The sequence below is a fragment of the Ovis aries genome, chromosome 3 (assembly GCF_016772045.2).
Source record: "Ovis aries strain OAR_USU_Benz2616 breed Rambouillet chromosome 3, ARS-UI_Ramb_v3.0, whole genome shotgun sequence".
In the NCBI taxonomy this organism is placed as follows: domain Eukaryota; kingdom Metazoa; phylum Chordata; class Mammalia; order Artiodactyla; family Bovidae; genus Ovis; species Ovis aries.
In genome coordinates this window covers 222332082-222355508 of record NC_056056.1, presented here as the reverse complement: position 1 = coordinate 222355508, position 23427 = coordinate 222332082, and the positions used below count along the sequence as shown (strand labels likewise).

At 56.8% G+C, this 23427-nt stretch overlaps 1 protein-coding gene and 1 long non-coding RNA gene across 4 annotated transcripts in view; one reads left to right on the top strand and one right to left on the bottom strand.

Annotated features, from left to right (window-relative positions):
- The window catches only part of PPARA (peroxisome proliferator activated receptor alpha), a 70813-nt gene extending 67051 nt beyond the window's left edge, over window positions 1–3762 (bottom strand). For 2 of the 3 annotated variants that reach the window (XM_027968213.2, XM_042247880.1), the window contains exons 1-2: window positions 3630–3762; window positions 2492–2638 (exon numbers count right to left, since the gene is read on the bottom strand). The gene's annotated coding sequence lies outside the window, so the exon portion shown is untranslated. Of the gene's footprint in view, window positions 1–2491; window positions 2639–3133 lie in introns of all 3 variants that reach the window. The other variant, XM_042247881.2, reaches the window with a different exon arrangement.
- On the top strand, window positions 2829–16221 carry LOC121819246 (uncharacterized). The gene is made up of 2 exons (XR_006059507.2): window positions 2829–3355; window positions 14993–16221. It is a non-coding gene; the product is annotated as an uncharacterized LOC121819246 (long non-coding RNA).
- The last annotated feature ends 7206 nt before the right edge of the window (window positions 16222–23427 follow it).

The window sequence follows — 23427 nt, the reverse complement described above, 5'->3', positions numbered from 1 at the left end:
ACTACTGAGCCCACGTGCCGTAACTGCTGAAGCCAACACACTTAAGAGTGTGCTTCACCAAAGCCCCCGGAAGGAGAAGCCCCCTCGCTCTGCAGCTAGAGAAAAGCCTTCACAGCAACTAAGACCCAGCTCAGCCAGGGATGAATATATAAATAGACAAACATTTTAAAAAAGAATAAGAAAAGGAAAGGAAAAATTGTTTTAATAAAAGTGTATATGCAAGGTGGGGGATGTGCTTCTTTCCAAAAGCCTTTGAAAAATCATCCAACGGGCAGAGCCAAAATAACACAGGCACCAGATCCGGGCAGGCAGCACAGGCGTGCTCCCTCAGACCCCGACTGGGCGAGACCGGCTTCTTACATGCCCCCGAGAATCTTTACCCGCACCTCTCTGCCACCAAGTTTGAGCCTCCTAACCCTTCAAAGAGGTGGAGCGGAGCGGAAAGCCATTTTGTGATGAAAAATCAGCATCTAGAGAGGGGGGCAGAGGTCCCCTGGCCCAGCGGGCGGCCCCGAAGGGACAAAAATCAAACCTCGCAATGACCTAACACCTCCTCCGCTCCGTCAGACTGCTTCTCTGATGTGACCGCAAAACAAACACGGCTCAGCTACCAAAATCACTATATACGAGGTCGGACCTCCTAAGGAGTAAACGCTCCATCTTTTGAGGTGCATAAACCCCTCCCCGATACTGCGACAAGAAGATGCCAGTTAGATGTTCCAGAAGCAAAGAATGAACACCGCTCCAAACAGCAAGCCAACCAGACTGGGTGAGGTCTCTTCCCCATCGGACAGGTCACTGCATGCGAGTGGGAGAAATACGGGGAAGTAAAAACAAGTTCTGTCAAATCTGGCCCACCGGGACATCAAGGGCTTTCCCTGTTTGGTTCTTAACCTTAACACTATCTTCACGCCAAGTCGGAAATTAAAATTCTTTGCCTGATTTTCCCCAACCACATGGCCTTAGAGGCGAGCTGGCCTGTTCTATGTAACTACTAAGGCAGAAGTAACAGACAGCACACGTCTATCCTACAAACAGAAACTATGGCATTACTTGAAGTGTCTATGAAGTCTATACCAAGCCACGAAAACCAGGAACAAAAACAGAGGCCCTCAAATTCCCAAAAAGCCACATCCTCTAACTGCAATGGAACAAAATTAGTACAGACATTCACCCCCAACGCCGGTCCCTTGGAAGTTAAGACATTCTGCCGTTAAGGATATATTCATTCACACAAGACTAAAAGAGGAAATAGAGAAATGTGGCATGTTTAAAATATGTTTACAGTAAGCAAAGAAATGTTTTAATAGAAGTTTTTAAAGATGATTACTTAATCCTTATAAAAACAGATGCTCACAGACAACACATCAAAAAAAAAAAGCACTGGTTAACAATCATTTATAACATATCATATAACATATGATTTGATTTATTATATCATATATAATTATAACCACAAGGTATATGGAAAAAATAGATTCCCTTTCTGCACCCCAGTTTCATCTTCTTTCAGCTCCTTTTTTATATTCTGGTATAAAAATCAGCTTCGTGAGTAGATTCACAGCAGCCTTCCCCAATACTAAACACAATATCCCAGGGCAGCTAAAAACTCAGTAAACATTTATAGAATATATGAATTTTAAAATGTACATCTATTAAAGAATCAGCTTAATAATTATTCTAAGCATGATGAAATATATGATATAGACACAAACATTTATTCACATGAAAAGATTTTCCATAACCCAATGCTTAATAAAGCAGCTTCTAAAATAGTTTCTATAGAAGAAACACATTTTTTTTTTCTTCCCTCTCTCATGCTCTCTCCCACATACACACACTATGTTTAAAAATCTGGGTACAAGTTGGACAAACATGAGCTAGTAACAACAATTACTTTATGACTATGAAATAACTTTCACACGTCCAAGATGTGAGAAGAGGGAAAACATTGCTTTCTGTGGTCAATTAATTTGCTGTTATTTCCAAGTTGTGTAGAAGTTTGTCAGGCTCCCTGCCTGGTCCCTCGGTAACCAGTGAACCACTCAACCTGAACCATCTCCTCCAGGGTATCACCGTCCTGGCTGATGGCAGTTCTAGACCTGGCCTACCAGCTTGGCAAGCATCTGCTTGATATTCAAATTGGAATTAAAACAGCTAAGAGGTGGCACGACTCCTGACTTGTCAGCGTCTGTAACTCAAGTGTCTGTTAAGTGAAAACATTTCTCACAGTCATATTATCTAGTTTTAAATTACATGGAACCAGCCTGCCATAAAGAAAGTTCCTAAAGAACACTGACACGATCAAGTTTTTAGAACTTAAAAGAACTTACCCACATTTATCTTACTTTCAAAGAAATGAAAATAGACCTAACTATGGCATCAGCAAGGTAGTAATTAACCCTCAAATTGCTAGTCTGTAGAGCAATGGAAGTAAAGACTTCAATATTTCAGTCTGGAAAAAAATGAGTAAATCAAACCTTCTATTTACCTGTGATGACAACGTCTTCGTTCCGGGCTGCTCCGGCCACAGACTGTTACTTCCCAGAGGAGGCAGGGCCCTCCTCCTCCGGCCTTGGCGGCAAGAAGGTAAAGGAGGAAACGATCTGTGCTCTGGTTCTCCCCAACTCTCCACCACCTTGAAAGAGGAAAGTCACCGTGACCCCGCGTCTTCAACCGCTACGGTGTGGCAGGGTCGTCCCAGGAGAGCCCAGCCCCGCCTCCCCGCCCCACGCACCCCTTCCCAAGCAGCCTGGGGGAGGAGGGGACTCCGGAGTTTGGGGAGGGGCGGCAGGGACTAGGGGTGGGCCGGCGGCCGCGAACGGCCCAGGGCGCTCCGCGAAATCCAAGGCAGTATCCAAGCCCGGACTTTTCTTAGAAAGAATCTTGACGTTTGCGAAGCAGCCACCGGCCTTTAAACTTCAAAAGGCAGGAGAGCACGGGTGTGCCGTGGTTCCCGGTTAGACTGCGGAGCGCGTAGGGGCAGAACCAGCCCTCCGGACTTCCGCCAGGACGGCCGCGCGCAGCCGGGGACCCGGGGAGTCCCGCGGAGGCTGCCCTGGGCTCGGCCCGTCCGGGTCTCCCGATGGCGCTTAGGCGCAAGGTGGGGGCAGTTCCTCAAAGCTGAACTAACCCGCGCTTGTCTCTCCCATCCGAGCTCAGCCGCCCGGCGCACGAGGGTCAGTCTGCCGGACCTCGGGCCACCTGGCCTAGGGGACCCTCGGAGGTCTCGGAAACGCCCCCAGTCGGGGACAACCAAACTCGACCATGCAGAAAGAAGGGCGAGCCTGATGCCCCCGCCTGGCGGGCCTTCTCTCCGGAGTGGGGGACAACCTGAGCACCTAGTGTCTCTGAGGTACCGGACCTCGACCCCTGCCCAGGCCCCAGTCCCAACCGACAGCTGCGGACGCCGGGGCTCCAGGCAGGCCCCGGGCGCTCGGAGGGAGGCCGACCAAGGGGAGGCCCCCTGGGCCCCGGGATCCCCAGCACTAGCCAGCAGCGAGCGCCCTCACCCCGCGCCCTGGGGCCCCGCGCATGCGCCACCCGGCCCCTCCCCGTCCGCCGCCGCTCTCGGGGGAGAGCCCGGCCCCCGGACCCCCGCGCGCGCCCGCCCGCCCGCCGCCTGGCACCTGGGGCCGCGCGGTCCGCCGCCTGCCGGTCCGCCGGGCGAGCACGCCGAGGGAGGCGGCGCCGGGCAGGGCGCTAGCGGCCGCCTCCGCCCCTGCCGCCCGCTGCCCCCACCGTGGGGCCGTCGCGTCCCCTGCCCCTGCCCGGCGCCGCCTCCCGACTCCCGTGCCAGCCGCGCCCCCGCGGCACGCGCCGCCCCTCCGCCCCCCGCCCCAGGCCGGGCCGCTCGCGCAGGGGGGGCCCCTCCAGGAAGCCCCGCCCCCGGCCCCACCCCGCGCGGGGACACAGCCCCCGGACGGCGGGGCCCGATTGGCTGCCCGCGGGGGCGGGGGTGGGACCGCTCTCGGCGGGGGGGCGCCCACCTCCTGTCCCGCGGCAGCGGCGTTAGCGGGGAAACTGAGGCAGGGGCGGGGGTGCGCGGAGGTTCAAGGTCACCCGCGTGGGCGCAGCGCGCGTGAGAGCACGCGGCGTGTGGCTGGACCTGGGCGCGCGTCCGGCCCCGCTCACTGGGGGAGGGCCGAAGTCTAGGAGGGGCGGCGCGAGACTGCCGGCCGGGTGGGGGTTCCCGCCCGCGGCCCGGGCCACGCTGGCGAGGCCCCGCCTTCCCTCCGGGAGCCCAGCTCTGCCCGGGCCGCTCGAGGAGCTTGGTCTAGACCCGGGACCGAGGCGCGGGGTGCCCTCGAGTCTGGGGAGAGCGCAGGGCCAAGGACAGGCGGGAAAAGACCTTGTCCCGGGGACCCCGGATTGCAGAGGCGGGGGAACGAGAACGCTGGCTGGGAGGGCGCGTCAACAGGTGGCGGAGGTGCCGGGGGCGGCGGGCGGGGGACGAAGACGAGCGAAGGGCACCGGGCCCAGGTGCCCGGAGGCGCTGTCGACTCTGACCAGCCGCCCCTCACCGCCCCCGGCCCCGGCCCCGGCCCCCGGCTGTCCGATGAGCCTACCCTCCCCCAGTGAATGGGGGGAGAGGGGCTGACTCTGTGCCTAGCCGAGGAGCTGGGCTTCTGCCAGCGCAGGAGGGGAGGTCGCGGCCTGGGAGCCAACGGCGAGCAGCAAGAGCTGCAAAGCGGCTTTGTTTGCGCGGTGACGCCAGAGCTCCCCGCGCCCGAAGGCACAAAGCCCCAGGTGCCAGCGCATCGGGACGCCCCTCCTTTGGGAACGAAATGTATGCTATGTCGGCCCTGCTCCTTGCCCTCCCGCGACTCCGTCCACTGTTCTATTTGTGGCGGCGAGCGCCCAGAAGGACCTACTGGGGCGGGAAACAGCTCCAAGCAAATTCCCTCATGACGCACAGACGCTGGAGACCCGGCGGAGGTGGCCCCTTATACGGATGTCTTAGGCTCACCCTTGTGGATTGGCTGCATACCTGTGGCGACCTTTGCCCCACCCAGCAGACACCCTCAATACCTTCGCACTAACACACACTGGACAAGCCCAGCTTTTATTGCGCATGCTATATAGCGATGGGCAGTTTTTGTATTATGTTTCAGAGTTTACCAAGTGATCCGTGTACATTACATCCTGGATATCTCACAGGCTGAGCAGGCAACAGTATTGTTTATGTACGGAGCTAGAGGGCCCATAACTGCGCTCCTGTCCTTACGAGGGCATCCAAGCTCGGAGATGTCACCTGACACACCACAGATCAAGAACCGAAGAGTTGGAATGGCAGGGTGTCTGCTTCTCTCCCCAGACACACCCGTGATTGTCTGCTGTAGACCCAGTTAAACCAGGCAGCTGGAGAGACCTGGTAAAAACTGTTTTGAATAAGGGCGAAGGAAGCTGCCTAGAGGTCAACAGAGTCGTATGTACACCCACAGACATACAGAAATGATCTTCTTGGGGCTTCCAAGATTTTAGGGAGAGAAAGCTTGTTTTCCACGCATGTAATGTAATCAAAGCTATCACATTTGAACAAATGCTCTCAGCCAGTCCCTTGCCTCCCCTTCCTCAGGAAAAAGTATAAGGATGCTCAGGATTTTTCTCATGGGAGTAGTCATGCGAGTTTCCATACACACAGCCCCCAGGGGACCATAGGTTCCTGTTTACCTTGAACAGACTTCTGTTAGCCATGGAAAGCCCGTCACAGCCAGAATAGGAGATACTGTCACAAAGGACATCCCTCTCCCAGCCCCAGCTCCTGGAAGTCTCTCCCTCCCGCCTCCACCCCCCAACTGCTGTGTTGATGACAAAGCTTGGGCAACACAACAACACAAACAGCCTTCTACACTGGGACAGAGCAGCACCTTGCAGCTTGAGGGACACTTTAGTGCTCCTAAGTACGCCTCTGAGCATTGCCTCAGCTCCTCTTTGCAGCCTTGGTGAATACCAGGAGCAGTGGGGGTTGTGTGTGTCTTCGTTCATTGCTTCCATTTAATTGGTGCTGATGCTCTTTCAGATCCTGTTTCACATTTTCTAGTCTTGGAGACGTTTGGAGAAATAATTATTCTTGTGCCCACTTTACAATAGGGGGACTGAGGCACACACACATCCCCCACCAGGTCATACTGACCAGTTGCAGAGCCCAGGATAGGAAGCCTGTCTGTGGTGCCCACACCTGAATGGACCTAATCCCACAAGGGCAGACAGGGTTTCCCATGGCCTCAGGGGAGAAATCAGGAAGCTGGGGACGTTCAGAGGACAGGAAGGGAGTAGCTGGCGGAGGCTCCCATCACCAGATACTAGGTGGCATGTTAGACCCTGGATGTGTAAGCAGGTGAGGTCACCACCTGTGTTCAGAAACTGGCCCTGACCCCTGCAGGGGTGAGGCGTCTACCATGGGTTGGGTCCAGGCCCCAGACAGCAGTCTATCTCTTTGCTGTGCAGTCGAGCTAAGCCCTTTTCCGGGAACTGTCCAAGCCTCTGCGGGTCACTTGCTTGCCCGTTGCTGATGTGCAAAGCCTCCCAGTGAGATGGAGTTTGTGCTTCTGGGGTGTCATCAACCAGGACAGTGGCCTCTGATCTCCTGGACGCGTGACCTCTGGTGAGATGGTGGAAGTCAGCAGGGGCAAGGGACACTGGCTGAGAAAGGACGAGTTCACTGTTGGCCGGTTCGGAGGTGCCCTGTGGTCCAGACTGGACCTCAGCGGGGACCAACCCTGAGTGTGTGCATGGCTGCTCTCCTAGTAGTGATGGCGAAACCTCAGGGGTCCAGGTAACCAAGTCTTGTCACCTGAAGGCTGGAACTCACAAAGGTCCCAAAGAACAGCTGGGTTCATCTCATTCTGCAGACGTGGAGACAAAGGGAGTGGACAGCCCTTGGCCGAGGGCTATGAGAATGACCGAGAACCTGGCTCTCCAAGTCCAAACCCACTCTACCATGGGTGCAGAAGAGGGCACCAGCCTCGAGTAACCCCAGGGTGCAGCTGCCTGGCCCCCAAGTCCGTGCTCTCCTGGCCCGACCCCCTGGCTGTCTCTGGCAGGCCCAGGAGCCAACTGTGAAGGACCAGTCTGGTCCCAGCGCTTCAGCGGGGCCACAGTGCACGCACAAGCTTGTGGCTGGAGAAAGAGGCCGTGTTCAAGGGGAGAGTGGACAGGGCACCAGACAGGCGGAGGTGGGCAGTAACCTGTGACCTGGTGGGGAGTGGGAGGCCAGCTTGACTCCATCACACCAGTAACAAGTTGCAAATGATACATGTTAACCAGTTGTTATCATGGAAGTGGCGGTGGGGTGGGTACAGCGCTGCACCCGCTTGAGGTCGGCAGGGTCTGGAACCTTCTGCAGGTCCAACAACTGCGTCCATCATAAACGCCAGGCCCTTTGATTACTCACCTGTCCCCAGCCGAAGTCCCCAGACTGGCTTTCCCGTAGTCTCCACCGGGGCGTGGGTCTCTGTCTCCAGTCTCTGTCTCTGTTGTTCCTGAGAACCCTCGCAGCCGTGCTCCCCCAGCCCCCACCATCCCTCCCTAGGGTCAGATTCCCTCCTCACCATCACGAACAACTCTGCCCCAGGTGGCTTAAGCTTCTTGGGACGGGCTGGCTCACAGATGTCGTTTGCTGGGTTCTGAGCTTGGGCTTGGAGCTTCAGAACCTAAGTGATCCAGAAGGAGAGAGTCTCACAGTGAAGAATGGTGGATGGATGCTGCAGGATGTATAAAGCATCACCTATATAGAGCACAGTACATCGTGTACCTCATCATACGTGTAAAGCACAGTCAAGTATGATGTATTCAGAGAGCCGAGTGCCGAAGAATTGATGCTTCTGAATTGTGGTATTGAAGAAGACCCTTGAGAGTCCCTTGGACTGCAAGGAGATCCAACCAGTCCAACCTAAAGGAAGTCAGTCCTGAATATTCATTGGAAGGACTGATGCTGAAGCTGAAGCGCCAATACTCTGGCCACCTGATGTGAAGAACTAACTCACTGGAAAAGACCCTGATGCTGGGAAAAATTGAAGGCGGGAGGAGAAGGGGACGACAGAGGATGAGATGGTTGGATGGCCTCACCAACTCAATGGACATAAATTTGAGTCAACTCCGGGAGCTGGTGATGGACAGGGAGGCCTGGCGTGCTGCAGTCCACGGGGTCGCAGAGAGTCGGACACGACTGAGCGAATGAACTGAACTGACAGATGCTATGCCATGAGCGTGTGCTCAGTCGTGTCAAACTCTTTGCAACGCTAAGGACTGTAGCTCGCCAGACTCCTCTATCCATGGGATTTCCCAGGCGAGAATACTGGAGTGGGATACCATTTCCTTCTCCAGGGGATCTTCCTGACGCAGGGATCAAACTCACAGCTCCTGCACTGGCAGGCAGATTCTTTACCACTGAGCCACCTGAGCGGCCCAATGTATGGATGAATTTGGTCAGTAAAGGACATTCTGCCCTGCTGGAGTTCTCAGTTATCTGACCTGGGGAGGGGGGTCCTGAGTGTGAAACGCACTGTTGTAGGTGGGCAAGGTCTGGGGGGAGGAGATGCAGAGATAAAACAGGTGAGGTGACCCACAAATGCAAAATAGATTCACATATATGTGGGGATCATCGCCTCTCTCTGGGGCACCCCCAATTCCCTCATGAAGTTAACAGACAGAACCTGAGATGTGGAATCAAACAGACCTGGATTCAAAACCTTGCTCTGCCTTTTACTCATAGCATAATCCTAGACAAATGGCTTGAACTCCTATCTGAACTTTTTCCTCGAGAAAATGGGGTGGCAATGCCAAGCTCCAGGGGTCCTGGGGTGAGAATTAGGAAGGAGGGTAGAGGAAGTACAGGGACAGGGCCTGATGGGTGGGTCACATTTGGGACCTGGCGACCGCCTGCCTGAGGGCTCTGCCACGGGCCGCCTCCAGGAAGCCTGCTTGGCGCCCATCCCACCTGCAAAGCCACCCTCTTCCCCGTGTTGGCACCACCCCCCAACGGCGCTTGCCTACTTCAGCACTGTCTTTACTGCGCCTCTCTCCTTCCCGCCTCGCCACTCAGAACGGCCGACACGATTGAGTCCTTGAAACTTCCTGACACCAGGCGAAGCACCTGTTCCTTGTTCCCTCTCGCGACCCTCAGATCTATGCTGGTGCCCATCTTTAGGGCTTTCTGGGGGCCTCAGCCGTAAAGAATGCTCCTGCCATGCAAGAGATGCAAGAGATTCTAGTTTGATCCCTAGGTTGGGAAGACCCCCTGGAGAAGGAAATGGTAACCCATTCCAGTATCCTTGCCTGGAAAGTCCCATGGACAGAGGAGCCGGGTGGGCTACAGTCCCTGGGGTCGCGAAGAGCTGGATGTGACTGAACAGGCACCCACATTTCACAGAAGAGTTCTGCCAGCCGGTCAAGGCAGCGTAACCTCCAGCCTGAGTGGCCTGCAGGTTCCCAGCCCGGCTGCCAGCTGCCCTCACCCAGGTCTTCAGCCCTGAGTGCACAGGGCCTGGAACCCACCCCCACCAGCCCCCATAACATGCCAAGGAGCAGCCAGCATCTCCAGGCCTCGGTGTTCACTAACATGACCAAGTAGCTCTTGGGCCACAGTCCCCTGAGGGGACAGCCCATGTTTAACAAAATGTTCCCAGTCTGTGGCAAAATGGACAAAAGAGCTTTTGGCGAGTTTTCTGTAAAGCTAGTTGATCTAAAGAAGTGTCCTCTTTGTCCCTGGGTGTGTCCTTGGCACTTCTCCGTTTTTTTTTTGTTTTTTGTTTTTTGTTTTTTTTGTCAAAAATGCCTTTTCTTACTAAAAAGATGCTGATAATAACTGATAATAGCTGTGTTTTGACTCCGCGGCCCCACGGCCATCCCCCAAACCGGGTAAAATGTGGGTCTGTGAGCCCCAGGTCCACGCCAGCTGGGCCCAGCAAGCTCTGTTTGCTGATAAACGCGCAGCGCGCCGCGCAGGCCCCCTGGCCCCGTCCTCTGGCCTGGCTCTCTCCTGCAGACTGCCTTCTGATGCTTACTTTCCCGTCAACACTTCGGCTTATGTTGAGACTTGCAGCCGGGAATATAAAATCCTACACGAGGGCCTGATTTTGATCTCTGGCGAAGTGTGGGTAGTGGCCTCAGGAGCCTGCCAGCGTCACACCCACTTGGGGCCCCAGCTGGCCTGTCACCTGCTACCCTCTGGTGGGGGCCAGGCCTGGGGAAGAGTCCTTCCTCTGCCTGGGAGCCTGAGGTGTGCAGGGCCCGACTTTCATGGGAGGCAGCAGGGAAACTGAAATCTACACTCTGGAACACTCTAGAAGGTGCCGGGGGCCTGCCGCAGATAACGTGGGACCAGCATCCTGGCCGACGGGGCCCTTCGGTGGCTGGCGGGAGAGACACGGGACTGTAGACCCCTCATTTCTTTTCTCTAAGTTGAAGCACGTTAGATTAAACCAACTTTCCGGCAAGTGTTAGTGCTGAGTTTAATTTCAAAATGGTCCCTCCCTGCAGGGAGATCTAGGGATCGCTAAGGACATGCTAAGGACTGAGATGGCCCCTTCCAAGAGTGATGCCAGTTTCACCACCCAGGGATCCCAGCCCTGACTTCCTCCAGGAAAGCAAGGCGGGCTGTACCCCCTTGTTCCTGACTCCCCGCCTCCAGCTTAAAACGGAGAAGAATCCCTTGGTTAGACACCTCTGATCTTGACTTCTGTCCTTACATGTGTCTCCCCCGACCCCAAGGTCGAGGCCTGGCCTTTCCAGATTGGCAAAGGCCCTCAGGGCAAGACAGCTGCAGCGCCATCGCCCCGTTCCTGCTCCCCGCGCCCCCAGACTTAGCCTCTGGTGGTTCTCTGCTACCTCGGCCACACTTAGAGGCCTGTAACATAATTTTTAAATAACTCCTTTATCCAAAATGTTTACTTGCTTCTGGAGAGAGTTAGTGCAAAGAATCTGGTCCGCCATTACTAGACACAGAAGCTTAAAGCACTGTTTCAATCCTTGATGAAATTTGCTTATCTTCTGGTTCATCTGTTAAACAGCTTGAAGACTGGGCCTTGGGCCACTCGTGTTCCCAGCTCACCTGGCACAGGGGAGGCGGTAACTATTAGGGGATTTTTGAGCATGTCCCTGAAGGGTGCTATTGGTCCAAAGGAAAGCTGGTGGGTAACTTCAGGTGCCTGGAGTTCCCTCCTGGCTCCGTTGCCTGGAGAGGGCGTTGGCGAGGTCACCCACCTCTCTGAGCCTTATACCTGGGAACCGCAGGCCTGGGCATGGTGCCTGTCAGCCGGCTCACGTGTACTCACTGTTTCCACTGTGCCTAGCCCTCCCCTCCCGGGCTCTGTGACCTTGGGCAGCCGCGACCGCCCTGCGTCTGTTCCCCGACCGTAAACTGAGAGGCCGGGCTGGCTGATCTCAGACGTCCCCTGCCAGCTTGAGGCTCTGAGTCGTGCTCAGGGGGTGTGACCGTGACATACCCCAGGAGCCAGCTGCCAGGGCCCACGAGGGAGGCGATTTTTCCTGCCTCACTGGGGGAAAGGCGGACACATGACTCTTCCAGCTGATCTCTTGCGTGAATTGAGATCAGCGACTCGTGCTCTGGGCTTTGGAAAGGCGTTTGGGACCAGCCTCCCTGGTCTGCGGCCTGGGGGATATCGGCTTCTTCTCCGGGCTGGAACCTTCCAGGCCAAGGCTGGGCCACTGAAAGTCCCGCAGCCCTGCTCGTGCAGACGTCCAGCAGGCAGACTGTGCCGAGTCCCGTCCCAAGGCCGCACCAGGGAGGGGACGCGCCCCAGGCTTCTGCTTCCTCTTCCGGGGACTTCTCCTCTGCTGCCTGCTGCTTCAGTCTAAAAATACGCTCTGCCTTCTTGTTAGAACCCAGTAGGAGTGATAGATCCTGTCAACGAGAGGAAGAAGCTATGGGATGGGACACACTTTGGGAAATTCTCAGGACGGCAGGAACCTGGGCTGGCTGCCCCGTGCATCCTCCACTCACGCTAGGGAGACAGGAGGCCACTGCCCAGAGGGACCCAGGGCTCCCCACCCCATCGCTCCTGCCCCACTTTGGAAGGGAGCCCCAGAAGCCGGCTGGGGCAGGGCCGCTCGGCGGGACCAGAGGTCCACCTGGAAGTTTCTGGACCGGGGGGCCCCTTCAGGGCAGGATCCCATGGAATCCTTGCTGAGTCTCCTGGGGCCGGGGCCAGGCCCCGAAAGGCAGGCTCAGGCAACCATGGTGGTGAGCGCTAATCCCAGCTCTGCTGGGTGAACTTGGCCAGCTGCCTCACCTCTCAGCTCCTCAGTTTCCTTGTGCGGGGGATTTAAGGCTGCCCTTGGAGGGTCACTGTCAAGGTCGGACTAATGAAGGGCGGCCCCTGACTCCGCCCCCAACTCTGCTGGCCCCGCCCTTTCCTCCTGGCCCTCAAGTCTCACTCCCCTTACCCTCCAGCACCAGGCTCCGCCCTGCCTGCACAGCCGCTCCCCAGCCCATATTCCTGCCCTGCTGCAGCCGGACAGGCCTGGGCAGAGCCCTTAGGCCTGATACTTGGGGTCAGCCAAGGTCACACTCCCACCTCTTTCTCTAGCCTCTCTGCTTGCAATCCACCACGTCCCATGTGCTTCTGCTTCTGCAGGGCATCTCCTTTTCCTTCTGTTTGTCCTGGCACCACCTCTTCCAGGAAGACCTCCCAGATCTCCCCTCTCTGGCCTGTGTTCCTCTGCTGAGCTCTCTTAGCCCCATCGCCTCTGCCGATCTCTCTGTGTTATACTAGTCTCTTTGCTTCTTGGGGGTTAGGATTTTATCTGAGATTACTAATAATAAACATGACAGAAATGATTAACTTTTTTTAAAAGTTCCTTTTAAAAAAGAATTTACATCGTGCATGTTCAGATTTAACAATGCCCAGCTACTTTGTGCAGAAAAATTTCACTAGTGATTGCTTTTTTTCATACCACAGTTATTTTACAGTGAAGTTTATCACATGTCTTATCATTTTGCTTGTTTTTATTATGACACACATGATATTCCTTATGTTTAAATAAATGACTTCCTTTTAACATAGTAGTTTTTAACTGTGATAAAATATACATCGCATGGGCTTCCCAGGTGGCGCAACCCACTCCAGTATTCTTACCTGGGAAATCCCATGGACAGAGGAGCTTGGCAGTCCATGGGGTTGCAAAAGAGTCAGACATGACTTAGCAACTGAACAAAAAAATGCATAACATAGGGATTTCCCCGGTGGTCCAGGGGCTAAGACTCAGAGCTCCCAACGCAGGGGGCCCGGGTTCAATCCCTGGTCAGAAAATTAGATCCCACATGCCGCAATGAAGACCCAGCACAGCCAAAGAAATAAATATTAAAAAATACACGCGTGACACACAGTGTTCCATTTTTAGGCACATGGTTCACGGGCATTAAGGACGTTCACCCTGTAGGCTCCCATCACCAGCATCCAGAACTTTCTCATCTTTCAGAACTGAGACTTTGGTCATCCCACGCACCGATGGCTCCCCACTTCTCATTCCGGATTTTTAGCTGCTGTGAAGGAGATTTGGGGAACATTTAGTGAAATCAGAATGAGGTCTGTCCCACAGATAGTGTTGACTTCCTGATTCTAATCAGTGTACGGTGGTTGTGTAAGATAGTGATTCTTAAACATTTTGGTTTTATGATTCCTTCATCCTCTTAAAAGCTATTGAGAACCCCCAAAACATTTTGTCTCTGAGGGCTATATTTGTCAATATTTCTGGTGTTAGAAAATACAACTGAAAAAAACTTTTAAGTATTTATTAATTCATATAAAATGATAATAAGCTCTTCGTATCTTAACATATAGAATACTTTTGTGAAAATGATTATAATTTTGAAAGCCTTAACCCCAAATTTTGAAGACCATTTTTTCAAATCTTCTTAATGTCTGGTTTAATAGAAGGTGTAGCTAGATTCTCAAGTTGTTTTCTTTGTCTCTTGGGATGATTCCTAGTTTCGAAAAATTTAAGTATAGTTGACTTATAATGCTGTGTTAGTTTCTGTTGTACAGCAAGATGATTCAGCTATATGTATATACGTGCATATTCCGTTCATTCTTTTCCCTTACGGTTCATCACAAGGTATTGGATACAGTGCCCTGCGCTCTACAGCAGGACTGTGCTGCTTCTCCGTGTCTGCTTCTGCAAGCGGTCTCTCGCAATCTGTGATTTTCGTCGCCCTCGGTGAAGAAAATCTAGCAGGTGGAAGAAGGAGTGTAATTTAATAGTCCTTGTGGATATTCTTTGCCACTGCCCCCAGAATTCAACAAACGTATGCTTCCCTTTCTCTCCTCTTTTTGATGTAACGCTTTTCTCAGTATAATTCACATGCCATAAAATTAACGCTCCTAAAGGCTCATGGTTTTAGTGCCGCTTGGCTCCCGGATCTTCCAGGACGAGAGGGCATTTGAAGGAGTGTGCTCAGCCCAGGGGAAATCAGGCCCTCCCCACCACACATACACCTGAAGGAAGACAGCACGAAGGGGTGCTGCCAGGAAGACAGGGGCGTCTGGGAGCCTCCTCCAGGCCCACAGACAGGCTGTCTCTGAGTCTTTCTCCCCTCCTGCGGGAGGCCACACGGGACAAGGAGTTTCAGCAGCTTTGACCCTGATCATGGAAGAGAAAGCCTCCCCATTCCTGGCATGGTAGGGCTGATTTTGGGTCTACTGGGAGGGGGATAGACAAAGCCTCTAAGAAAGTGGGGAAGAATTCATGAACTACCGTTAAGTGAGACTAGAGAAGCCCGTGGAGGTCAAGAGCCCAGCCATCGTACAAGCGTCTTGTGGACGCTGAAACAAGTGACCACAAGAGAAATGGCTGAAAAACCACCAGTGGGACTTCCAGGAGGCCTAGTGGTTAAGGTTCCGTGCTCCCAGTGCAGGGGGCCTGGGTTCGATCCCTAGTCAGGGAGCTAGAGCCCGCACACTGCCACGAAGGTCTGGCGCAGCCAAATCGAAATAAATGAGTAAAGCAACTCAAGTCTCTTTTCTTGCAGGTCCTGAAGTCAGTGTCTCATGTGGGTCTCATGGTACTCAGGACAGGTGTGGGCAGGGCTCAGCTTCCCCTGGAGGCTCCAAGAGAGAATCCATCTCCTGGCCTTTGCCGGCTTCCAGAGGCGCCCACGTGCCTTGACCCATGGACCCTTTTCCCACGTCCAAGCCAGCAGCTCCGCGTCTCCTGGTCTCCCTCTGACTCCGACCTCCACCTTCCTCTCCTGACCCTTGTGATGACGTTGGACCTTCGGGGGAAATCGAGGACCATCTCCCCATCTCAAGATTCTTAACTAATCCCGTCTGCACAGTCCCTTTTGCCGTAGAAGGCAGCATATCGGGACTTCCCTGGTGGTCCAGTGACTAAGACTCTGCACTCTTGGTGCAGGGGGCCCAGATTGGAGCCCCTGGCCAGGGAAGCAGAGCCCACATGCCTCAACTGAGGGTTCGCATCCTGTGACTGAAGCTCCCTCGTGCGGCAACTAAGACACGGAGCAGCCGGATACGTGAACAAAAAAAAACATTTAAGAGACCAGAGGAAGGCGTTCACAGGTTCCGGGTATCAGGACGTGACCATCCTAGAGGGGCGTTACTGTGTCCCCATAGGGCTCGACCGCGTGGCCACTGGAGCAGACAGGCTCCGGGGCCTCGGACAAGTCATTTCACCTCTGCACGCTTCAGTTTCCACATCTGCAGAGAGAAGACAGTGATGGTCCTACCCCGTCAGGCCCACTGCTGTTTCCACAAGCCCTTCTGGCAATGCAGAGGGCTGTGGGTAGTGGCCATGTTTCCAGAACCTTCCTTGGCCATGGCCCAGGTAACTGAGGAAGGGATGCTCACTGAGCTCACCATCCATCTGTCCATCGCCCCCCTCCAAGGGCAGTTCCAGTGGCAACCCCCCAAACACACTCTAAAGCCCCCCAGACACGCCCTGGGAGGGGCCAGGAGGGCAGGGAGGTGGTGGTGGCAGCCGCCACGGCCACACACGGCTTTTTCCTGCATTTAACCGGATTACAGGACTTGAGCTTCCTTCCGTGTTAGGTCCTCCCAAGCCCCTGGGAAGTTGCGGGCGCTGAGCCTACACTTGTTGGATCGTGAGTCACCCATTGGCCGAGGGGTGGAGAAGAGATGGAATCAGAATTTCGGCCCTGGCCCCCTCAAAGCCTCCATTTTTCTGTGAACAGATAGTGCAGAGGGTACTTATTTCAGAACAATAAAGGGGTCGTGACCTTGACAGCGAATCCCTCCCCTTGGCCCGGGGGGAGCACAGCCAGCTCCCAGCCTGAGGTGAGAGTCCTCCCCCTCAGCCCCTCCCCCGAGCCCCTCCCAGGACCCACCCTTGGAAGTCAGGAGCAGCACAGAGCTGCACAGAGCGAGGGAATCCGACCTTGAGCTGAGCATGTTCTGCCCACAGGGGGAGCGCCGGGAGCCCCCCAAGCCCAGGACACCTCCTCCTCACCACCCAGCAAAGGAGAAAGGTGAGGCTGTGCCCACCCCCAGGCTCTGCACAGCTGAGTCACTGGAGGCGTGGAGTCACCCGCCTGCCATCTTGAGCTCACACACATGTGCAAGACCAAGTGCACGTGTGTGTGCTTGTGTATGGGTGTGCGCACTGGCAGGTTTGCAGTTATGTCTGTGTGTGTGTACACGTGTAGCTGTGCACCTTTGCGTGCCACCTGAGAGGGTACATGAACGTGTGTGCACACCTGTGCACAAACGTGAGTACACGCTCGTGCGTGTATGTGTGTGCATCTGGGTGCACAGGTCTCTGTGTGCATGCTTGCCTATGAGCGTGTGTGCCTGCACGGGTGAGCATGGGCATGTCTGTGTGCTCACATCTGTGTACGAGTGTGCATCCACTTCTGCGTGTGGGGCCTGTTTTTGTGTGTTCGTGTCTCTGTGTGCACACACATGTGAGTGTTGCATTTTCTCCCTTGGGCGATTCAGACGGCTGTGGAGATTTAACATAGCGATGAAGGTGGACACCAAGACAGGTCCAGGGGAAGGTGCAGGCCCGGCCCCGCCCGACACCTACATGCCGTGGGCTCAGCAAAGCCAGGGGCGTGGGCAGCATGCTTCCAGGATCCAGGACCGAACTGACAGCACCTTTGACCAGCTGCGTTGCTTATTTCTCAACCTCTCCCACTTGAGGGCATCTTGCCATGTATTTTGGTTTCAAGCACGATCCGAGGGCCAGCTCCCGCCCATCCTGGGGGAACATCGTCTTCCTTGGCACGTGCCCACCTGCTCCAGGCCGGCCTCTGGGGACCCCTCCCTAGGCTCTGGGGGGCTGCTATTTAAGACCCCCACCGCCGTAGGAACAGGGTTGGTCTCTCAGTCATTGGCTTCATGGGGAACAAAGGCGGAATTGTGACAGCTGTGGGAAAGGGCAGCAGTTTTGCGGCACAAAGAATTAATTTTTTCTTTCCCTGATCTGAGCCCTATCAGGGGCCCACGGGCTGCCTGGGAATTCGGAAGCAGCTTCTGGGAGAAGGCTGGGCAGGCAATGTGGGTGGCTGGCCGCTCAGGGTGCCTGCTGGCCCCTCAGTGCCTCCAGGATGTCTATTCCACCCCTGGAGCCCCGCCCATGGCCCACCGGTCTGCTGGGGACACACTTGGGCTCTCCTGCTCCTCTCCGACGCCGCAGCCCCTCCAGCCCTCCTCAGCCTGGCTCACACCCGAAATGTGTCCCCCGCTGCTCCCGGCTCTGCCCAGGCAGTCCTCCCCCTCCTCCTCCCAGTGGATCACCTCCCACCCCATCCCCATCCCACCCGCATCCCATCCTGCTGTCTGGCTCCACGGACCCCACAGGAGGTAATGATTCCCGGTCTGTCTCCAACTGGTCTGCCCCCCAGGTGCCTTGCAGGAACCTCCGAATTGCCTTGAAGTCTGACCCCCTCCATGGTCCCCGTCTTTACCGATGGGGCTACCGGACAGCCAGTCTGCCTAAGCCAGCTGTCGGGGCTGGGCTGCACACCACATGGTCCACCGCCCCTCCAACCCATCACTCTCTCCAGCCAAGGCTCCTGAGAGCTCTCTCCTATCTCCCCCTTCATCCCCCACTTTCCTCACCCACTCACCCACTAAAACCATCGAAGCCTCCCTGTGGCCTTTGAGGACCCAAGGGTGCCCCAGGCCCTTTGCAGCCCACCCACCCACTTCTTGCCTGCAGGTTCTGTTCCCTCTAGGGGCTCCCTCCCCTGTGAACAGCACGCTTCCCTCCCCAGCCCTGCGCCCACCCCTTCCCTTGTCGGGGTGTCCTTGCCTCCTCATCCCGAAGACTTGGGTTAGTGGTCACGTTATCTCCCCCAGGAAGCCTTCCTGACCCCCGCGCTGGGGAGCGCATGCCTCCCACAGCCCTTGCCCTTGATTCACCCTTGATGGTGGAGCCCCCTTCGTGAGGGGAGTGGGCTGGGATATGGAGACAGATATGGGATATGCAGCCCGAGTGAGAGGCTGTGTAGGTGGGGGATGTCGCCTTTGCACCCACAGACCTGTACCCGACCTCCCTGATCAAGGCGTGACCTCAGGGATGGTCTGTGAGACAGGGCCCCGTGCCCCCAGTAGGAGCAGGGGTGTGTGTGTGAGTGATGGGAGTGTCGGCAGGGCCAGCAGACGCTTCCAGCCCCAGCTCTGTGACCTTGGGTTGACCTTGCCCTGCTTCTGTCTCCTGCCTGCAAACTGGGGACCATGGAAGGGTCTGAGATTAGAGCCAGAACTGCAGGGAGGCCTGGGGCCCTGAGCACCCACGGAGCTCAGTTGGGCGGTCAGAAGCCCAGCCCAAGGAGGGGTTCCAGGGACAGCGGGAATGTGGAGTCAGGAGATATGGCGGCCACCTGGCGGTCTGCCCTTGGGAAGGTCGCCAGCCTCCCGAGCAGACCGCCCTTCAGAGGCCCCACGGATAGCCTGAGTCCTACCCGTGCTCCCAGGCCCTGGGTCGTGGCCGGGCTGCCCAACTGCCTTGGGAGCTGACCTGGGCTGACTGGCTCTCGGCCGAGCCGTGCCTCTGCATTTAGCACCGGAGCCGAGTCGTACAAAGTGGGGTGTGGGAGCGGGCACCTCCTGTCCTCTGCCTGCACTGATGGAGGAGCCGGGGGGCACCTCTCCACCACCAGGGCCCCTCCGGTTGCTGACCACCAGCCCCAGGCCTGGCCAAGAGCCCTTCCAGCTCTGACAGGCTCTGGCAGGAGTCTTCTCATTTTTTAATATGATTTTTATTTATTCATTGCTGGCTGTGCTGGGTCTTCATTGCTGGGCAGCCCTTTCTCTAGTTGCAGGGGCTCCTCTAGCTGGGGATCACGGGCGCTGGGGCGAGTGGGCTTCAGCGGCTGCGGCTCCTGGGCTCGGAAGTCGTGGGGCGCGGGCTTAGTCGCTCTGCAGCACGTGGGACCTTCCCAGATCACAAATCGAACCCGTGTCTCCGGCATCGGCTGGCAGATTCATTACCACTGAGCCACCAGGGAAGCCCTGGTCAGGAGTCTTGGGGCTGGCGCCAGCTCAGGGTGAGAAAACGGCCGTCAGGGATATGTGGGTGGCTGGGGGCAGCCGGCCTGGACTGGCTACCTCGCTCCCAGTCCTCAGCACTGAGTGAATGAGTGGCTCTGCGGGAGACTGGAGGCCGTGCCGCAGGGAGGACCCCGTGAGGGGTGAGCAGGTGGGCGCCCCTGGGCCTCTGCCCAGCCTGGTTTGCGTATCAAGGCTGAACCTTCTGCTGCCCACCCTGCCCCCCTCACCAGACAGGGCACTCACTCAGTCGTGGCCTGGAGGGTGGCTGTGCCACGCTGCCCCTGGGTCCCTCGGGGACCCTGGTGAAGGTGCCCATCTGCAGCGAACTGCTCGCCCTGGCTGAGAGCAGGCTGGGCTACGGGCCCAGGGCCCAGGTCACGAAGGGCAGCTCAGGCTGTGGGTGAGACAGGCCGCCAGGCCCCCATGGGCTGCAGGACTCTTGGTTCCTGGCCTGAAGAATGGGCGGACATGAGCAGTGCCCACCTGGTGGCTGCCAGAGGTGCCCTGGGGGTCCCGTGGAGCCCTGAGTGGCCAGAGAGAAGCAGGACAATCAGCACCGTGCCTCCCCTGCCCTCCCGGAGGTTATGGCCAGGACCACGCTGGCCTGGCCTCCAGGGCGCTGCTCCCTGGCCCCTGGCCACCGCGCTGGGCTGAGCGCTCTGACAGGCTCAGGGGCACAGACGGGAAGTTCCCATTTCCTCCGCAGGTCAAGGTCACTCACTGCAAGGGCCCTCACGAAGCCCATGTCCTCCCGGCACTGATCTCAGTGTCGGTCCCAGGAGCAGCAGCTCGGCTCTGCCCGCCAAGCCACTGCCACCCCCGACCCCGCGGAGCCGGCTCCACCCCGGCCAGGGAGCACACACAGCCGGGCTCGCTGAGCCGTGACTCACTGCTGGGGAAGGGGGGGCAGCTTCCCATGGCGCAGGGGTGGGGCGGGCAAGGCCTGGGCTTCTCCGCCTTTGCAGTGGAGCCAGCTGGAGGAGCGGGGCACGTGGAGGAAAGCAGTCCGCAGAAACAGGGGCCGAGCCCCGGGGATGCCCTTTGAACCAGCCCTGCCTGGCGCTGGTCCAGTTCTTGGATTTTTCCTTACATAAGGCAGTAAGTCCGTCTCTAGGCCTAAGCTGGTTTGGCGTGGGTTTCTTTCACCTGCAACTAAATCTTCCGGATTAATTCTGAGACTGACTCTAGAAAGGACCTGCCCTTTTGGACATGAGGGGCCCCGGCTTCCACAGGGAGTCCGTGGCCCTTCCATCCCAGCAGCATATCACACGGCAACTCCCACAGGCCCCCACAGCACACAGCACACATACACAGCAAGGCCCCTACGCATGGACCTCCCGGCTGTGAACGTGCGTCTGTGCACACACTCGCGTCCTGCGTGAGGGAAACGGCAGCTTGCCCTCCGTCTCCCGTTGCTCACAGCCCTGCAGCTCCGCCGCCTCCCACCTCCTCTCCCTGCTCTGGTCAGGAGCTCCTTTCGCCTGCTCACGTGACGCCAGTCCCTGTGTGCCAGCTGTAGTGCTGGGCTACCGTACTTTTCAGGGTACTGTGCTATGAGATTAAAAGCTTCTTTAATTTTGTTTTTCTGTCTAATTCGTGTGAAAAGTATTATAAACCTATTACAGTAGAGTATTCTGAGTAGAGTATTCTGGAGTACGAATGGGCAGCTCACTCCAGTGTTCTTGCCGGGATGACCCCATGGACAGAGGAGCCTGGCGGGCTACAGCTCATGGGATCTCAAAGAGTCGGACACGACTGAGTGACTGAGCGTGCTCACACACGGCACAGTCCTGTACACCTGCTCGTGTTAGTGGGGTAGCTAAGCTAACTTTGTTGGACTTTCAAGCCAGCTGGACTCAGAACGGAACTTGTTTGTATATGGGAGATTACTGCACAGTCAGAGTGTGAACGAGGGGGCTTCTCATTCCTGTCCCTACTTCGTAGCTGGCAAACTCCTATTCATCCTACAAAACCCCACTCAGGACTTATCTGAACCAGGAAGCTCTCTGTGAACTCTCCCTCCGCCGACCCACCTCTGCTCTGTGGCCCTCCCTCCTTCCCTGTGCCTCCAAGGCCCTCAGCATTGTCCCTTTAATCCTCAAGTACAGCCAGTGCCTGTTCCGAGCCTGTCTCCCAGCTGGAAAGGACTGAATGAAGGATAATTTGGAGGGCTGTACCCCCAGGTGGGTCCCTCAAGGTGACGCACACTCCGTTCTGGCTGATCTGCAGCTGGAGCTGCACTGGACCCCGAACCTCTCCCCCTCCACCGTCAGCTATCCGCAGCTGTTCGAGGATGCCTGGTTCAGGTGCGGAGGCTGCCAGGAAGGTTCCCTGGAGGGGAAAGAGGCTGGACTCCCGCCTCCAGGACTGGCTGGTGGAGGCAAGGCTGGGCATGCTGGGGTTTGTGCAAGCCTGCCTGGGCCTGGGGTGCTCCTGAATGGGTGTGTTCCGGGCCCTGGGGGGCTCGGGCAGGCTTCTCACTGAGATGGATGGAAAAAAGTAACACCTACAGGAGGGTCAAATGACAAGACGGTGCCAGGCATCCACGGCTGGTGATTAACAGAAGCTGGGGTGGGGGCCATGACGGAGGCCCAGGGGAGGCGATGGGGCCAAGCGGCAGCAAGAGGGGCATCCCAGGCCGAGGCCCACCGTGAGAAGGGCTGTGCTGTGCGCTCTGGGGGGCAGTGGCCTCATGTGGCTGGAGGCAGGCTGGCAGGGGAGGGTTGCTCCTGCCGGAAGTGAGCCTTCCAGAGCAGGGGGAGATCAAGACAAGGCTGTGAACCAGGCAGGGAAGGACTGGGCAATGTCTGGCCCCAGCAGTTTGCTCTCTCTGGGCGGCTGGTCCTATGCTGGGTTTGACAGTGGCCTGACCTTCGCCTGTTCAAGACCAACTTGTTCAGGCCAGTGAGGCTGCACAGCCTATAGCCTCCCAGACAAGGCTGCCCATTAAGCACCAATCTCGACTGAAACGGCCAAGCCCACTGGGCCTGGCCCGACTCCCAGCCTGCTCCCTTGGGGCCAGGCCAGCAGCTGCCCACGTCCTCTGCCAAAGGGGCAATCTCACTCGCTGGGCCGCCTGTCTCTCACTGGGTTGTGGGTCAGCCAGATTAAAGAGCCTGCGGCTTCCAGGCCCACATGTACCTGGCTCCTATCAGCTGCCAGGGGTGGCGCCTGCCCACAGCCCAGGGGTGGTACCTGCCCACTTGTCAGCGCTGTTTCCATGCTCCCTGCCCACCTGGCCAGGAGTCTGTCCTGTGAGCCCAGAGCTTTAGGCGGGGAAACTCCCTGTGGCTGAGTGATGCCCCCAGGTCTCTCCTGGGGGTGGGACTCCCTGAGGATCCAGGAGGGTGGTGACTGCCCCAGGGCCACTGAGCAGGGACCATGCTGATAAAACAGTGTTGACAGTCCACCATCCCTGTGACTGGGCTCACAGGGTGCAGAGGGGGTTGAGGAAGGCCCCTGTCCTTAGGGGACATGCCGTGTGACCCCGAACATGTGTGACGCACAGGGATGGGACACCTGACTCAGCTCCTGTGGTGGGATCAGACGAGACCACCACTCCCCACCCCACCAAGCAAGTGGTGGGCAGCAAGGCTTTCATCTTGGGCCTTCTGTAGCCTAACCCCTGCTACACGTGACCGCGTGGCCTCGGCCATGCAGCCTTCTGCGGCCTGGCACAGGCGGCACCCTCCACTTTAGAGGGCTGCCCTGCTGGGGACCCCCCGCTTGCAGATGCTGGCCCATAGCAGGTGGCCGGGGCAGAGGGGAAGGGGTGCCGTGGTTCTTCTCTGTTTTGCAGATGGGGAAACTGAGGCTCAGAGAAGCAGAAGTGTGGGCTCCCGTGACAAAGCTGGGGTCAAGGGCAGACAGACGCCGGGTCGGACCCCAGCCCAGGGCTTGGACACAAGCACAGCTGTCCTCCCGGTGGCTGGAA